The sequence below is a fragment of the Procambarus clarkii genome, chromosome 52 (assembly GCF_040958095.1).
Source record: "Procambarus clarkii isolate CNS0578487 chromosome 52, FALCON_Pclarkii_2.0, whole genome shotgun sequence".
NCBI classification, from domain to species: Eukaryota; Metazoa; Arthropoda; class Malacostraca; order Decapoda; family Cambaridae; genus Procambarus; species Procambarus clarkii.
The window spans coordinates 20146475-20161474 of NC_091201.1; positions in this window are offsets into that span (position 1 = coordinate 20146475).

Sequence of the window (15000 nt, forward strand, 5' to 3'; positions counted from 1 at the left end):
ATATATATATATATATATATATATATGTATGTATATATATATATATATATATATATATATATATATATATACATATATATATATATATATATATATATATATATATATATATATATAATGTGTGTGTGTGTATATATGTGTGTGTGTGTATATATATATGTGTGCGTGTGTGTATATATGTGTGTGTGTGTGTATATATATAGATATATAGATATATATATATATATATATATATATATATATATATATATATATATATATATATATATATATATATATATATATATATATATATAATGTTGTTAAATATATTTATTTATTCTGAAGGGGGTACCACCTCTGGTGCAAGTGTAGGGACCCATAGCCTCGGAGAAGAAAATAAAGAGTACTCCGAGAAGACCTTGTGGATCCTCACTCAACACTGATATTTTCTCCTACCACCCCTATTCTTTTGGTATGTGTATATGTATCTAACTTTATTTGAAAATGTCATTACAAAAAAGGGTTACAATATTGGTTACATGCAGGGTACAAGGCTACTTGTCACAAGTTGTATAGCTCATCCAGCTCCTCAGATGGCGGGCAGGAACCATGGATGCAGTGAGCATTTCATCTCTGGATCGCCACACTAAGGCGCTGAAAGAGAAAACTGGCAGCTCTAGGGTCTCTAGTTGTTTCAATTAGCTTGGACCCCAACTCCTTCAAAAAGCTAGCAGCACTTTTACCCCAGGCACCAAGTGTCTCTGAGGCAATGGGGACAAAATTGTAGTAGTGCTTAAGGTCTCTGTATTTACGTGACTTGGCTGCTTCCCGGTGATTGGCAGCACCTTTTGCTTGTGTAGCACTGAAGTCAACATAGGTGATGGCTAAATTTAAAACGAAAGTGTAGTCCCATATCAACTGTCTACCATTCTTCCAGGGGTTCACCGTGATTCCGTCTGGGCGACCGACAGGCTCATCAGAGTTGCGGGATATTACGTAACGGGGCTCTCTCTGCTGGACAACCGGCTGTGGTAAGGCTTCTCTTAATAACGTCGTTAACCTCGCCGTGTCTTGCATGCCATCCTCCTGTCCTTTGGCAGAGAAGGCCATGCCGTCCATACCTGTCGGCCTTTGCCTCGCCGCAAATACACCTGTATTTGGTGTGGATTGGGTGCAGCGAGGCGGAGACCCACGGCAATTCGGAGGGCCTGCGGTGTGAGACGGGTGCCGGTTGCTGACATTGGGGTTGCTAATAGGAAGTCACCTGCATGGGGAGCTGCTACAGCTCTAAGTCGGGCAGTGTCATGTGGTGTTGTCGCAGCTTCTAGCAAAGTCGCAGCTTCTTGGTCGGCAATGGGGCAATCCCATCTGGAGTGCTTATGGGCTTCAGAAGGCAGTAGTTGGGGTGCTGGTCCTTCGAGAGAGGCCCATTTGGTTGTGCAGTCTGTGAAGCTAGGATCATGTACCTCTGCCTGTTGAACTAGGTGCTCAGGTAGGATTTCCTTCACCAAGTTGCCAGGCGCCACTGAAGAGGACAGGAACGCTGGTACAGCAATTTGTGTTGCTGTGCGCACGCCAAGGCCTCCGAGTCTGACAGGAAGGGAGGCCTGTTTCCACTGTGAGTCGCTGAGGGAAAGGTTGAGGGCTTTTTTTAGTGTTGATTTCAGCAAGCTGTCGTACTCTTCTAATTTAATATTGTTGAAAGATGGCGAATATCTTAGAAAGTAGGTCAGCCTGGGAAGGGACAAGCATCTGGTGATGAGGTAAAGTGCATCATGAGCATCGATGTCTTCAATCCTCTCAATCATCCTCTTTAGGTCAGTGATCTTCTTACCAAGGACCTCGTCGATGGCATTCCCTCCAAGAGGAGCACCTAGGAGTGTGCTGTCCTCAAGGTTGGTTGTATGAATATCAGGCAAAACAACCTTTATTTGCTCTATTATGTGCTGGTTGGTGGAGGTTATTTCGCACTTGGAAGGGTTCAGGGTGAGGCCTAGACTTGCTCCTTGCTCCTGAATTATTCTTATGTCGACCAAGAGTGAGTCTGGGGAGCCAGCTAGAGTACCATCGTCCAAAAACCAACTATTGAGCTCACTGAACAGGTTATCGGTGACTTCCTTGATGACTAGGCAGAAAAGAAAAGGAGCAAGAGGGTCACCCTGTTGGACACCTTGTGATTCAATTTCATGTTCCCCGAATAGCAGAGTTAGATTCTTGCTGTAGCATGAGTTTACAAACGGGTAGAGGGAAGGAAAAAGGCGATGAACAGCACTGAGTAATGCATCCCTTCTAACCAGATTGAAAGCATTTTTGAAGTCCAGTTTTATCAGGGATTTTTCATCCATAATGTTGGCAATTGTGACGGTGTCCACCCCTATATTTCTTCCTTCCCAGCTTAGAAGAGTCATATCTCCGTAGCCTAAGTATTCTCTGATGTTCAGGGAACATTTTCATGTGTGGGAAAGCGTGGTGCGTGATTAAGCTGGCTGTAGAATGGCCAGCTAAGTTTGATAATGCAAGGGGCTTACGTCTTTTGAGGCACAGGACGGTATCGAGCCATCCTGTTTCCCGCCAAGACGTCCTGACGCTTCCCAGCACCTGATTGGTCAGGTGAGGTCACGTGCCGGAAGTGACCAATGACGAGAGCCCTCGGGCGGTGTGACGTCATGAGGTGAGGGGCCCGGGGCGGCTGGCGCCTGGGCGGGAATAGAGTACGTCACGAGCCGTCATAGAAGGGAGACGTGCTCGAGTGAGCTCCGGACCTAGAGAGCCCTTACCAATAGATTTTAGCTCCGCTTCGATTCTGCAGACAGTCTGAGAAGCCATCCAGCTTCCGTGGAGTGCCCAGAGGCAAGGACGGACCGGATTGGAGAGCCAAGAGCCCTATCAAAAGTCTGCAGCAGAGGGAACGTTGGGCTGGTGACGTCTGGGACGCCCAGGGGACCAGGTATTCTATCTACATCAAGCGAGTAGCTACGGCCGGGCCAAATCTACGGGCAGTGAGGCGAGGGGAAGCTGTGCTGGACTGTGAGGAGTCGACAGTGCCAGTGAGAGTGAGGACGACGACGGAGGTGCCTGTCTCCAGTACCCCAGAGAATAGGAGGAGGAAGGCATTACCTGTTGAATGTGAGCACGGCGAGGACGCGTTATCACGAGGACGACGGAGGAACCTGTGTGTGGGAACTGTTCATCAGGAGACCAGAAGCCAGGACCAGGCTCCTCAACATCCCTCAACAGAGGATGAGTCAGCTTCGTGGTTGGAGTGAAATAAGGTAGATAATTGTCCCTCCCCCTTACCCCTTTTGAGCTAGGCGAGCTAGAGTATTTTGTATGTTGTGAACATTTCTTCTCATTTTATTGTCTAAGTGATAGAATATTAGGTTAGGAGCCAAGAGCATTTAGGCGTGAGTTGGTGCGTGTGAGCATTAACGTGGTGATGTTAGTGATCCTGGAAGGGTAGTTGGTGTGCAACGAGCCAGCAACATACTCTGAAACGTCCAGCTAATCGCATTGCTAGAGGCGTGGGAAAGTCACGACGTTCTGACAGCTGGAGCTGTCAGCTGATTGTGCTGCCAGAGGCGCGAGGTGTGTGCCCGCGCTGGAGGAGTGGACCCAGTCAGCTGACCGTGTTGCCAGAGACGTGTTATCGAGAAATGTTGCCGCCAGCGGATGATTCCAAACATAGACATTTCTTTATGCCATTTATATGTGTATATATGTTTTTCTTCAGTAAACTTTTAAACTAACTGAGGAGTTTAAGTGCGCTTCCATTCTCTAGGGCTATATATATATATTTATGAGACCATTAGTGACACCTTGTACTGCACATGATATTGCATCCTTGATTAAGGTAACCATTAAGACCACTGACGTGTTGCTGGGACATGAGCATAAACACCCAGCTAGCGACCTGAGTAGACCAGATAAAGAAGGAGAAAATGTCCCAGTGTCAGGATGGGCAGGTTTAGGTGAGTTATAGGAAGCTTGAACCTCCCCACTCGCTAGGGGTGTATAAGGCCAGCCCTTAGTTGACTGGGGAAGCCCAAGGGCGAGCAGTGGCACCCGGTACTGAGGGGCTAAGACCCGTGGGACGACCCCAACCACAGGTTGGAAGGGGGTGAACACCTGACACAATGTAGGCTCTATCTGCATGAGCCGCGGCCTCACATCCTTGGGGAATGCCAAACCCAAGATGTTTTGGCTTCAGCATGTCGGCTGCTGCCTGACTAACTGTTCTAGCAGTAGCCTTAGCGATGAGGCACCGGAGTGAATTGCCCACAACTATCGGTCTGATTCCTCCATTTTTTTTCCTCAGGGCACAGAGGGTAGCGCCAAAGAAGAGAGGTTGTATGGTCTCTGGTATGTTGCCAGCTAGACATGTGTTGGAGAATCTAGTTAGTTCCACCAGGAGGCCCTGTGCAATGTCTCCCAGTGCAGGGTTGAGCATTTGTTTGATGTGGTTGGGTCTTAGTCCTGTGAACCCACCTGGTGATCCTGGTGGGAAGGATAAAGCTGCTTTATGCACCACGGATTCGAGCACACACGGGGGTTCTGCTCTGGTGACACCGACTAGGGGGAACACTGTCATCACGAGGAGCTCTGGGTGGGTGATTTTCCCTCAGGGCTTGTGCTGTATGGCATCCCTGGTGGCAACTGTGTCTTCACTGGTGATGATTCTGATCGCCCCTATTGTGTTGCCTTCTTCTATTTTCTTGCTGACTGTTGCTCTTATTTTGGATGCCTCGGTTCTGCTGCTGATACCTTTCCTGCGGTGGGAGCTTTTGGCACGGGTGGGGAGAGGTGCCTGGTTGTCCTCTTTAGGAAAACTATTTATAGCCATAATGACCGACGAAGCTAGTGATTTGTCTCTCCTTGCAGGGACAGCTAGGCATATGTTTCCAAACAGTAGAAGGTTGCGCCATGCTTGGATGGTTCCGGGGGAGTCATTGACCTTTTTCAAGAGGCTGGATAGTTTGGCTGCTGCCTGGGGCCGGGCAGCTTTGGGGATGTGCTGCAAGGTTCCAACCTATGTTCCTTTGATGGCTTCTAGTAGATTCTCAGTCGAAATGAAGCTGTTGGAGGTGTTTTCCCTGACTGCTGGTGTGGGGCCTTGATTGATATTCTCTTTGGGAGGACGCCACATATATATATATATATATATATATATATATATATATATATATATATATATATATATATATATATATTATATATTATATATATATATATATATATATTATATATATATATATATATATATATATATATATATTATATATATATATATATATATATATATTATATATATATATATATATATATATATATATATATATATATATATATATATATGTCGTACCTAGTAGCCAGAACTCACTTCTCAGCCTACTATTCAAGGCCCGATTTGCCTAATAAGCCAAGTTTTTCTGAATTAATATATTTACTATAATTTTTTTCTTATGAAATGATAAAGCAACCCTTTTCTCTATGTATGAGGTCATTTTTTTTTTATTGGAGTTAAAATTAACGTAGATATATGACCGAACCTAACCAACCCTACCTAACCTAACCTAACCTATATTTATAGGTAAGGTTAGGTTAGGTAGCCAAAAAAAGCTAGGTTAGGTTAGGTTAGGTAGGTTAGGTAGACGAAAAAACATTAATTCATGAAAACTTGGCTTATTAGGCAAATCGGGCCTTGAATAGTAGGCTGAGAAGTGCGTTCTGGCTGTTAGGTACGACATATATATATATATATATATATATATATATATGTCGTACCTAGTAGCCAGAACGCACTTCTCAGCCTACTATTTAAGGCCCGATTTGCTTAATAAGCCAAGTTTTCATGAATTAATTCTTTTTCGACTACCTAACCTACCTAACCTAACTTTTTTCGCTACCTAACCTAACCTATAAAGATAGGTTAGGTTAGGTTAGGTTAGGTTAGGTAGGGTTGGTTAGGTTCGGTCATATATCTACGTTAATTTTAACTCCAATAAAAAAAAATTGACCTCATACATAATGAAATGGGTAGCTTTATCATTTCATAAGAAAAAAAATTGAGAAAATATATTAATTCAGGAAAACTTGGCTTATTAAGCAAATCGGGCCTTGAATAGTAGGCCGAGAAGTGCGTTCTGGCTATTAGGTACGACATATATATATATATATATATTATATATATATATATATATATATATATATATATATATATATATATATTACCTAAATTAAGTCTGGCCATGAAAACCCGCTATTATTATGTCTCAATTGCATGAACACTTCCGTAGCGAAAATAAACAGAATCGACGCTAGTTCAGTAAATTAACGTAATTATCGGAATACTCGATTAGACCCCCCCTCACCTCCTACTCTACCCAGTGAAATTAGCCAGCCAGCAGCAGTGCAGATACTCTGGCGATTTGTTGCTCCTAAAATCTTATTGACTAATGATGGTAAATCTAAGCGTTTGTAGTGTGTACTCACCCACCTATTCACCTATTTGTGCTTGCGGGGGTTGAGTTCTGGCTCTTTGGTCCCGCGTCTCAACCGTCAATCAACTGGTGTACAGGTTCCTGAGCCTATTGGGCTCTATCATATCTACACTTGAAACTGTGTATGGAGTCAGCCTCCACCTCATCACTTCCTAATGCATTCCATTTGTCAACCACTCTGACACTAAAAAAGTTCTTTCTAATATCTCTGTGGCTCATTTGGGCACTCAGTTTCCACCTGTGTCCCCTTGTGCGTGTGCCCCTTGTATTAAATAGCCTGTCTTTATCTACCCTATCAATTCCTCTGAGAATCTTGTACGTGGTGATCATGTCCCCCCCTAACTATTCTGTCTTCCAGCGAAGTGAGGTTTAATTCCCGTAGCCTCTCCTCGTAGTTCGTACCTCTCAGCTCGGGTACTAGTCTGGTGGCAAACCTTTGAACCTTTTCCAGTTGGTCTTATCCTTGACTAGATATGAAGTCCATGCTGGGGCTGCATACTCCAGGATTGGCCTGACATATGTGGTATACAAAGTTCTGAATGATTTCCTTACACAAGTTTCTGAATGCCGTTCTTATGTTGGCCAGTCTGGCATATGCCGCTGATGTTATCCTCTTGATATGGGCTGCAGGGGACAGATCTTGCATACTGTCAACCCCCAAGTCTTTTTCTCTCTCTTGACTCATGAAGAATTTCATCTCCCAGATGATACCTAGTAACTGGCCTCCTGCTCCTTACGCCTTTCTTCATTACATTACATTTGCTTGGGTTAAACTCTAGCAACCATTTGTTCGACCATTCCTTCAGCTTGTCTAGGTCTTCTTGAAGCCTCAAGCAGTCCTCCTCTGTCTTAATCCTTCTCATAATTTTGGCATCGTCAGCAAACATTGAGAGAAACGAAACTATACCCTCCGGGAGATCATTTACATATATCAGAAACAAGATAGGACCGAGTACAGAGCCCTGTGGGACTCCACTGGTGACTTCACGCCAATCCAAGGTCTCACCCCTCACCGTAATTCTCTGCTTCCTATTGCTTAGGTACTCCCTTATCCACTGGAGCACCTTACCAGCTACACCTGCTGTCTCTCCAGCTTATGTACTAGGATCTTATGCGGTACTGTGTCAAAGGCTTTCCGACAATCCAAGAATATGCAGTCCGCCCAGCCTTCTCTTTCTTGCTTAATCTTTGTCACCTGGTCGTAGAATTCTATCAAGCCAGTCAGGCAAGATTTACCCTCCCTGAATAGATGTTGGCGATTTGTAACGAAGTCCCTTCTCTCCAGATGTGTTACCAGGTTTTTTCTCACGATCTTCTCCATCACCTTGCATGGTATACAAGTCAAGGACACTGGCCTATAGTTCAGTGCCTCTTGCCTGTCGCCCTTTTTGTATATTGGGACCACATTCGCCGTCTTCCATATTTCTGGTAGGTCTCCCGTCTCCAGTGACCTACTATACACTATGGAGAGTGGCACGCAAACTGCCTCTGCACACTCTTTCAGTACCCATGGCGAGATCCCGTCTGGACCAACAGCCTTTGTAACATCCAGATCCAGCAGGTATCTCTTGACCTCCTCACTCGTAATTTCGAACCCTTCCAAGGCTGCCTGGTTTACTTCGCTTTCTCCTAGCACAGTGACCTTACCTTGTTCTATTGTGAAGACCTCCTGCAACATCTTGTTGAGTTCTTCACACTCCTTTTTGTCATTCTCTGTATACCTGTCCTCGCCTGTTCTAAGTTTCATTACCTGTTCTTTCACTGTTGTTTTCCTCCTGATGTGACTGTGGAGTAGCTTTGGTTCGGTCTTGGCTTTGTTTTCTATATCATTTTCATAATTTTTCTCTGCTTCTCTTCTCACCCTAACATACTCATTCCAGGTTCTCTGACATCTCTCTTTGCTTTCTGGTGTTCTGTTATTCCGGAAGTTCCTCCACGCCCATTTGTTCAGTCCCTTTGCTTCCATACATGCCCTATTATACCATGGATTCTTCTTTTGCCTCTCGGATTGTTCCCTTTGGGCCAGGATGAATCTGTTTACTGCCTCCTGACACTTTTGGGTGACATAGTCCATCATATCTTGGACAGATTTAGCTCTGAGGTCTGTGTCGCAAGGTATTTCCCTTAGGAAACGTCTCATCTCCTCATAATTTCCCTTTCGGTATGCCAGCCTTTTGTTTCCTAATTCTTTTTTGGGGGAGATAATTCCTAGCTCTACCAGGTACTCAAAGTTCAATACACTGTGATCACTCATTCCCAAGGGTGCTTCCATCTTAACTTCCCTTATATCCCACTCATTTAGGGTAAATATCAGATCGAGCATGGCTGGTTCATCTTCTCCTCTCATTCTTGTTGGTTCCTTTATGTGCTGGCTTAGAAAGTGTCTTGTTGCCACGTTCAGCAGCTTAGCTCTCCATGTTTCTGGTCCTCCATGCGGATCCCTGTTCTCCCAGTCTATTTTCCCGTGGTTGAAGTCTCTCATAATTAGTAGTCCAGATCCATTCCTGCTGGCAACAGAAGCTGCTCTCTTTTTTATGTTAATGGTGGAGAGTGTGGTGTGTGTGTGTGTGGTGGAGAGTGTGGTGTGTGTGTGTGTGTGGTGAACAGTGTGGTGTTTGTGTGTGTGTGTTTGTGTGTGTGTGGTGGAGAGTGTGGTGTGTGTGTGTGTGATGAAGAGTGTGGTGTGTGTGTGTGATGAAGAGTGTGGTTTGTGTGTGTGTTGGAGAGTGTGGTGTGTGTGTGTGTGGTGGAGAGTGTGGTGTGTGTGTGTGGTGGAGAATGTGGTGTGTGTGTGGTGGAGAGTGTGGTGTGTGTGTGGGGTGGAGAGTGTGGTGTGTGTGTGTGGTGGAGAGTGTGGTGTGTGTGTGTGGTGGAGAGTGTGGTGTGTGTGTGTGGTGGAGAGTGTGGTGTGTGTGTGTGTGGTGGAGAGTGTGGTGTGTGTGTGTGTGTGTGGTGGAGAGTGTGGTGTGTGTGTGTGTGGTGTGTGTGTGTGTGTGGTGGAGAGTGTGGTGTGTGTGTGTGTGGTGTGTGTAGTGTGTGTGTGTGTGTGTGCGGTGGAGCATATGGTGTGTGTGGTGGTGTGTGTGTGTGTGAGTGTGTGGTGGAGAGTGTGGTGTGTGTGTGTGTGGTGGAGAGTGTGGTGTGTGTGTGTGGTGGAGAGTGTGGTGTGTGTGTGATGAAGAGTGTGGTGTGTGTGTGTGGTGGAGAGTGTGGTGTGTGTGTGGTGGAGAGTGTGGTGTGTGTGTGATGGAGAGTGTGGTGTGTGTGTGTGTGTAGCGGAGAGTGTGGTGTGTGTGTGTAGTGGAGAGTGTGGTGTGTGTGTAGTGGAGAGTTTGGTGTGTGTGTGTGTGTTGTGGAGAGTGTGGTGTGTGTGTGTAGTGGAGAGTGTGGTGTGTGTGTGTAGTGGAGAGTGTGGTGTGTGTGTGTAGTGGAGAGTGTGGTGTGTGTGTGTGTGTGGTGGAGAGTGTGGTGTGTGTGTGTAGTGGAGAGTGTGGTGTGTGTGTGTGTGTAGTGGAGAGTTTGGTGTGTGTGTGTGTAGTGGAGAGTGTGGTGTGTGTGTAGTGGAGAGTGTGGTGTGTGTGTAGTGGAGAGTGTGGTGTGTGTGTGTAGTGGAGAGTGTGGTGTGTGTGTTGTGGAGAGTGTGGTGTGTGTGTGTGTAGTGGAGAGTGTGGTGTGTGTGTATAGTGGAGATTGTGGTGTGTGTGTGGTGGAGATTGTGGTGTGTGTGTGGTGGAGAGTGTGGTGTGTGTGTGGTGGAGAGTGTGGTGTGTGTGTGTGTGTGTGAGTGTGTGTGTGTGTGTGTGTGTGTGTGTGTGTGTGTGTGTGTGTGTGTGTGTGTGTGTGTGTGTGTGCGTGTGTGTGTGTGTGTGTGGTGGAGAGTGTGGTGTGTGTGTGGTGGAGAGTGTGGTGTGTGTGTGGTGGAGAGTGTGGTGTGTGTGTGAGTAGTGGAGAGTGTCATGTGTGTGTGTGTGTGTGTGTGTGTGTGGTGGAGAGTGTGGTGTGTGTGTGGTTGAGAGTGTGGTGTGTGTGTGTGGTGGAGAGTGTGGTGTGTGTGTGTGTGTGTGGTTGAGAGTGTGGTGTGTGTGTGTGGTGGAGAGTGTGGTGTGTGTGTGTGTGTGTGTGTGGTGGATAGTGTGGTGTGTGTGTGTGGTGGAGAGTGTGGTGGAGTGTGTAGTGTGTGTGTGTGGTGGAGAGTGTGGTGTGTGTGTGGTGGAGAGTGTGGTGTGTGTGTGATGGAGAGTGTGGTGTGTGTGTGTGTGTAGTGGAGAGTGTGGTGTGTGTGTGTAGTGGAGAGTGTGGTGTGTGTGTGTAGTGGAGAGTGTGGTGTGTGTGTGTAGTGGAGAGTGTGGTGTGTGTGTGTGGTGTGTGTGTGTGTAGTGGAGAGTTTGGTGTGTGTGTGTAGTGGAGAGTGTGGTGTGTGTGTAGTGGAGAGTGTGGTGTGTGTGTGTGTGTTGTGGAGAGTGTGGTGTGTGTGTGTGTTGTGGAGAGTGTGGTGCGTGTGTGTAGTGGAGAGTGTGGTGTGTGTGTGTAGTGGAGAGTGTGGTGTGAGTGTGTAGTGGAGAGTGTGGTGTGTGTGTGTAGAGTGTGGTGTGTGGTGTGATTGTGGTGTGTGTGTGGTGGAGAGTGTGATGTGTGTGTGGTGGAGAGTGTAGTGTGTGTGTGTGTGTACTCACCTAGTTGTACTCACCTAGTTGTGCTTGCGTGGGTTGAGCTCTGGCTCTTTGGTCCCGCCTCTCAACCGTCAATCAACAGGTGTACAGGTTCCTGAGCCTATTGGGCTCTATCATATCTACACTTGAAACTGTGTATGGAGTCAGCCTCCACCACATTGCTTCCTAATGCATTCCATTTGTCAACCACTCTCACACTAAAAAAGTTCTTTCTAATATCTCTGTGGCTCATTTGGGCACTCAGTTTCCACCTGTGTCCCCTAGTGCGTGTGCCCCTTGTGTTAAATAGCCTATCTTTATCAACCCTGTCGATTCCCTTGAGAATCTTGAATGTGGTGATCATGTCCCCCTAACTCTTCTGTCTTCCAACGAAGTGAGGTTCAATTCCCGTAGTCTCTCCTCGTAGCTCATACCTCTCAGCTCGGGTACTAGTCTGGTGGCAAACCTTTGAACCTTTTCCAGTTTAGTCTTATGCTTGACTAGATATGGACTCCATGCTGGAGCCGCATACTCCAGGATTGGTCTGACATATGTGGTATATAATGTTCTGAAAGATTCCTTACACAAGTTTCTAAAGGACGTTCTTATGTTAGCCAACCTGGCATATGCTGCTGATGTTATCCTCTTGATATGAGCTTCAGGGGACAGGTCTGGCGTGCTATCAACCCCCAGGTCTTTCTCTCTCTCTGACTCTTGAAGTATTTCATCTCCCAAGTGATTCCTTGTATCTTTTCTCCTGCTTCCTACTCCTATCTTCATTACATTACATTTGCTTGGGTTAAACTCTAACATCCAATTGTTCGACCATTCCTGCAGCTTGTCCAGGTCTTCTTGAAGCCTCAAGCTGTCCTCCTCTGTCTTAATCCTTCTCATAATTTTGGCGTCGTCAGCAAACATTGAGAGGAATGAGTCTATACCCTCTGGGAGATCATTTACGTATATCAGAAACAGGATAGGTCCAAGCAAAGAGCCCTGTGGGACTCCACTGGTGACTTCCCGCCATTCTGAGGTCTCACCCCTCACTATAACTCTCTGCTTTCTATTGCTTAGGTACTCCCTTATCCACTGGAGCGCCCTACCAGTTACTCCTGCCTGTTTCTCTAGCTTATGCATCAACCTTTTATGGGGTACTGTGTCAAAGGCTTTCCGACAGTCTAAAAAAAATGCAGTCCGCCCATCCTTCTCTTTCTTGCTTAATCTTTGTCACCTGATCATAGAATTCTATCAAGCCTGTAAGGCAAGATTTACCCTCCCTGAACCCATGTTGATGGGTTGTCACGAAGTCTCTTCTCCCCAGATGTGTTACTAGGTTTTTCTCACAATCTTCTCCATCACCTTGCATGGTATACAAGTTAAGGACACTGGCCTGTAGTTCAGTGCCTCTTGTCTGTCACCCTTTTTAAATATTGGTACTACATTAGCAGTCTTCCATACTTCTGGTAGGTCTCCCGTTTCCAGTGACCTACTATACACTATGGAGAGTGGCAAGCTAAGTGCTCCTGCACACTCTTTCAATACCCATGGTGAGATTCCATCCGGCCCAACAGCTTTTCTCACATCCAGCTACAATAGGTGCTTCTTGACCTCATCTCTTGTAATTTCGAACCTTGCCATGGTCACCTGGTTTGCTGCTACCTCTCCTAGCACCGTGACTTCTCCCTGTTCTATTGTAAAGACCTCCTGGAACCTTTTGTTGAGTTCTTCACACACCTCTGTCATTCTCTGTGTACCTGTCCTCGCCCACCCTAAGTTTCATCACCTGTTCCTTCACTGTTGTCTTCCTCCTGATGTGACTGTGTAGTAGCTTTGGTTCGGTCTTGGCTTTATTAGCTACATCATTTTCATACCTTTTCTCAGCTGCTCTTCTCACACTAACATACTCGTTCCTGGTTCTCTGGTATCTCTCTCTCTACTTTCTGGTGTTCTGTTATTACGGAAGTTCCTCCATGCCCTTTTGTTCAGCTCCTTTGCTTTCATACATTTCCTATTAAACCACGGATTCTTGCTTTGCTTCTGTTTTTCCCTGTTGGGCTGGGACAAACCTGCTTACAGCCTCCTGACATTTTTAGGTGACATAGTCCATCATGTCTTGTACAGACTTGGTTCCGAGTTCTGTGTCCCAATGTATATCCCATAGGAATTTATTCATCTCCTCGTAGTTTCCCTTTCTGTACGCCAGCCCTTTGTTTCCCAGTTCTTTTTGGGGGGTGATAATTCCTAGCTCAACGAGGTACTCAAAGCTCAATTCACTATGATCACTCATTCCCAAGGGGGCTTCCAACTTAACTTTCCTTATATCCGACTCATTTAGGGTAAATATCAGATCAAGCAACGCTGGTTCATCCCCTCCTCAAATTCTTGTCGGTCCCTTAGGGTGTGTGTGTGTGTGTGTGTGTGTGTGTGTGTGTGTGTGTGTGTGTGTGTGTGTGGTGGAGAGCGTGGTGTGTGGTGGAGAGTGTGGTGTGTGTGTGGTGGAGAGTGTGGTGTGTGTGTGGTGGAGAGTGTGGTGTGTGTGTGGTGGAGAGTGAGGTGTGTGTGTGTGTGTGTGTGTGTGTGTGTGTGTGTGTGTGTGTGTGTGTGTGTGTGTGTGTGTGTGTGGTGGATAGTGTGGTGTGTGTGTGTGGTGGAGAGTGTGGTTTGTGTGTGTGTGGTGGAGAGTGTGGTGTGTGTGTGTGGTGGAGAGTGTGGTGTGTGTGTGTGGTGGAGAGTGTGGTGTGTGTGTGGTGGAGAGTGTGGTGTGTGTGTGTGGTGGAGAGTGTGGTGTGTGTGTGTGGTGGAGAATGTGGTGTGTGTGTGTGGTGAAGAGTGTGGTGTGTGTGTGTGGTGGAGAGTGTGGTGCGTGTGTGTGTGGTGGAGAGTGTGGTGCGTGTGTGTGTGGTGGAGAGTGTGGTGTGTGTGTGTGTGGTGGAGAGTGTGGTGTGTGTGTGTGTGGTGGAGAGTGTGGTGTGTGTGTGTGTGGAGGAGAGTGTGTGTGGTGGAGAGTGTGGTGTGTGTGTGTGGTGGAGAGTGTGGTGTGTGTGTGGTGGAGAGTGTGGTGTGTGTGTGTGGTGGAGAGTGTGGTGTGTGTGTGTGGTGGAGAGTGTGGTGTGTGTGTGTGGTGGAGAGTGTGGTGTGTGTGTGTGGTGGGGAGTGTGGTGTGTGTGTGTGGTGTGTGTGTGGTGGAGAGTGTGGTGTGTGTGTGTGGTGGAGAGTGTGGTGTGTGTGTGTGTGTGTGTGTGTGTGTGTGTGTGTGTGTGTGTGTGTGTGTGTGTGTGTGTGTGTGTGTGTGTGTGTGTGTGTGTGTGTGGTTGAGAGTGTGGTGTGTGTGTGTGTGTGTGTGTGTGTGTGTGTGGTTGAGAGTGTGGTGTGTGTGTGTGGTGGAGAGTGTGGTGTGTGTGTGTGTGTGTGTGTGTGTGTGTGTGTGTGTGTGTGTGTGTGTGTGTGTGTGTGTGTGTGTGTGGTGGATACTGTGGTGTGTGGTGGAGAGTGTGGTGGAGTGTGTGGTGTGTGTGTGTGTGGTGTGTGTGTGGTGGAGAGTGTGGTGTGTGTGTGATGGAGAGTGTGGTGTGTGTGTGTGTAGTGGAGAGTGTGGTGTGTGTGTGTGTGTAGTGGAGAGTGTGGTGTGTGTGTGTGTGTGTAGTGGAGAGTGTGGTGTGTGTGTGTAGTGGAGAGTTTGGTGTGTGTGTGTAGTGGAGAGTGTGGTGTGTGTGTAGTGGAGAGTGTGGTGTGTGTGTGTGTGTTGTGGAGAGTGTGGTGTGTGTGTGTGTTGTGGAGAGTGTGGTGTGTGTGTGTAGTGGACAGTGTGGTGTGTGTGTGTAGTGGAGAGTGTGGTGTGTGTGTGTAGTGGAGAGTGTGGTGTGTGTGTAATGGAG